The sequence below is a fragment of the Rhinopithecus roxellana genome, chromosome 7 (genome assembly GCF_007565055.1).
Source record: "Rhinopithecus roxellana isolate Shanxi Qingling chromosome 7, ASM756505v1, whole genome shotgun sequence".
In the NCBI taxonomy this organism is placed as follows: Eukaryota; Metazoa; Chordata; class Mammalia; order Primates; family Cercopithecidae; genus Rhinopithecus; species Rhinopithecus roxellana.
The window spans coordinates 21671197-21674646 of record NC_044555.1 but is presented as its reverse complement, the minus strand read 5'-3'; the positions used below and the strand labels follow the sequence as shown (position 1 = coordinate 21674646).

The 3450-nt window shown below is 48.7% G+C and overlaps 1 pseudogene; it reads left to right on the top strand.

Moving 5' to 3' along the window:
• The first annotated feature begins 933 nt into the window (after positions 1-933).
• Positions 934-1519, top strand: LOC104661823 (annotated as a pseudogene).
• Positions 1520-3450: the final 1931 nt, after the last annotated feature.

Here is a 3450-nt window from a genome sequence, read left to right as displayed (position 1 = left end):
CCAGTGGGCTCTTCCAGGGGAAAAAGGAACAACCTGTGTGGTGGGGAGTGGAGGGGCCGGACAGAAAGAGGCTTCTTGACTCATTCGTTTAAGGCGGCATTCATCTTCTAGGCTATGAAAGTGTACACATTAAGGGCAGAATTTTAACACAAAGCGACTACTTCCCTGTGTCTTAGTCTCCTCATCTGTAAAATGGGACTATTGACAGTACCTCCTTTTTAGGATTAAAACAGAATTAATTTATATAAAGCATGTTGTACTATGTGCCAGACACATAAGATAAGAAAGCACTATGTAAGTTATAGTTACTAGTATTCATCCATTCAATAAATGCTTTAATATGATACACATTTGTACACTCCAAAGAATAATTACACAGCAAATATCTATGTAACCGGCTAGGTGCAGTGGCTCACGCCTGTAATCCCAGCACTTTGGGAGGCTGAGTTGGGTGGATCACCTGAGGTCAGGAGTTCGAGACCAGCCTAGCCAACATGGTGAACCCCCCCCTGCCCCCACTAAAACGAGAAAAATTAGCCAGGCATGGTGACACATGCCTGTAGTCCCAGCTACTCGGCAGGCTGAGGCAGAAGAATCACTTGAACTGGGGAGGCAAAGGTGGCAGTGAGCTGAGATTGTGCCATTACACTCCAGCCTGGGTAACAGAGCGAGACTCTGTCTCTAAATAAATACATAAATAAATAAATAAATAAATAAATAAATAAATAAAGCAAAAGAAATCTATGTAACCATTTCTTGAACAGCCGAGGTGCGCCTGCAATCCCATCAGTTTTGGAGGCCAAGGCTGGAGGATCGCTTGAGGCCAGGAGTTTGAGACTGGCATGGGCAATACAGCAAGACACCATCTCTTTTAAAAAAAAAAAAAAAAAATGACACCTGTCCAAGCAGACGTCCCGAGCAGAGCCTGGCAGCATGACCCAGCGCCGCGTCCTCTTCTGGCTCCTGCCGGACCCCAGCTGGGACCCCTTCCGCAACTGGTACCCACACAGTCGCCTCTTCGACCAGGCCTTCGGGCTGGTCGCAGTGGTTTGGCACCAGCAGCTGACCAGGCTACGTGAGTCCCCTGCCCCCCACCGCGGTCGAGAGCCCCGCGGTGGCCGCGCCCGCCTAGAGCCAGGCGCTCAGCCGGCAGCTCAGCAGCGGGGTCTCGGAGAACCGGCCCACGGCGGACCGCTGGCGCGTATCCCTGGACGTCAACCACTTCGCCCCCGACGAGCTGACAGTCAAGACCAAGGGTGGCGTGGTGGAGATCACCGGCAAGCACAAGGAGCAGCAGGACAAGCATGGCTACATCTCCCGCTGCTTCATCCGGAAATACACGCTGCCCCACGGTGTGGACCCCACCAAGGTCTCCTCCTCCCTGTCCCCTGAGGGCACACTGACCGTGGAGGCCCCCATGCCCAAGCTAGCCATGTAGTCCAACTAGATCACCTTGAAGTCGCGGTCCCAGCTTGGGGGCCTAGAAGCTGCGAAATCCGACCAGTCTGCAGTCAAGTAAAAGTCTTAGCCCGGATGCCCACCCCGGCCGCCACTACTAGCCATGCCCCCGCACCCACCTGTGTGTTCTTTTGATACGTTTATCTTCTGTTTTTGTCAAATAAAGTTCGAAGCAACCCAAAATTAAAAAAAAAAAAAAAATTAGTTGGGCATGGTGAGGCACACCTGTAGTCCCAGCTACTCAAGAGGCTGAGGTACGAGGATCACTTGAGCCCAGGAATTCAACGCTACTGTGAGCTATGATCAAGCCACTGCACTCCTGCCTGGGTGACAGAGCAAGACCCTGTCTCTAAAAATAATAATAATAATTGATAATATTTTATCTTTTTTCCATAGAGATATTGCACATATATTAGGTTTTTCCTATATACTTCGAATTCCATATACTATTGGAAAATGACATCCTTTTCTTATTTTAGTTTGACTGTTTGCTGCAGGTATATATTTGGTAAACATTTCATCTGTTGCCAGGCTCTGGCCCACAAACGTCCCATTTGCACCCCCACCGCCACCCTCCCATATGACATTGTTATCGCCCCGCCCTGTGGCCTTAATCCCTCCAAAGCTGGGGGAAGAGAGGGGGGTTGTGTGCAGATGGCCCTTCAATCTCGAAAGGAAGATGTCGGAATCTGAAGCCAGGAAAGGTGAGAGAATCCTTCCATCCCTGCAGACCCTTGGAGCAAGGTGGAGCTCCACCCTTAGCCCCTCTGACCCACCCATTGCCCACCCAGACCTTACCCCCAGAGAGCCTCTAGGGGACCAGAACCACATCACCCTGTTTCCCATCCCAGCCAGCCCCAAACAGCCTCTCTGCCACCAGAGCCCTAATGCTCAGCCTGACCCAGACACTGGCCCCCATGGCCTCTCAGCCTCATCCACAGCCTTAGTTCCCAAAGGAAACCCAACCTCAATCCTGGCTCTGACCCCTATCCGAATGCCCACCTGAAACCTAACACGAAGTCTACCAACCAGAAGGCAAACCCCTGTTAGAGTCCAAACCCCACCCCAGATACAGACCTAAAGTCACCTAACCTCAACCTCAACCCCGGGATGTCAATACTGTTAGTGAGTGCAGTCTCTGACTTTCCGGAAAGTACACAGACCCTTTTAAAAAAACAAAAACAAAAGAAAGAGAACACATACTTGATGGTGGTAGTAAGCCATGAGGGCTCTAGAGTTAGACTGGGTGTGACTCCCCACTTCAGCCACTTCAGCAAGTCACTTAACCTTTTCTTCTCAATTTTCTCATCCACAAAATGGGAATAACACTATGTGCCAGGCATTCTTTTGATTCTGAACTCATTTAATCCTCACAACACCAATATATTGTAGGTACTCTTATTATCATCCTTTTTATACAGATAAGGAAACTGAGGCTCAAAGAGATTACATAATTTGCCCAAGGCAACACATAGCTACCAAGTGGTAGAGTCAGGATTTAAACTCAGGCAGCCTGTTTCCTCCAAAGCTGAGAATCTTAACCAGGCCAATCTACTGCCGCTCTGAGGCTGAAACGAGACCATGGGAACTGGGAGTGGTCTTAGCTGAAAACCCCAATGCAAACTTCAAGTCCCACTCAAAACTCAACTTTGACCCTAACCTGTATCCTAATTCTAATTCCAATTCATTCAAATACCCAGTCCTAACCCTTAGTCAAAGCTCCACTCCTACCTATATTTAAACCTATCTCCAACCTAACCCAAAATCCACTACTCAAATTTAACCTTAAATTTGCCCACTGCATGGCAATTTAAACTTTACCCCCAACTCAAACACCAAACCCTACTGCATTTGGAAATGTAATCTCACCTTCACTCCCCTATAAACTCTCACTCTAGTCCTAATCTTAATTCGAACACTCTTACTTCCCAGTCCTTAACCCAGTTACTCCCAGCTCTCCCTAATTTTCCATGCTCTTCTCTCCTTCCTTCA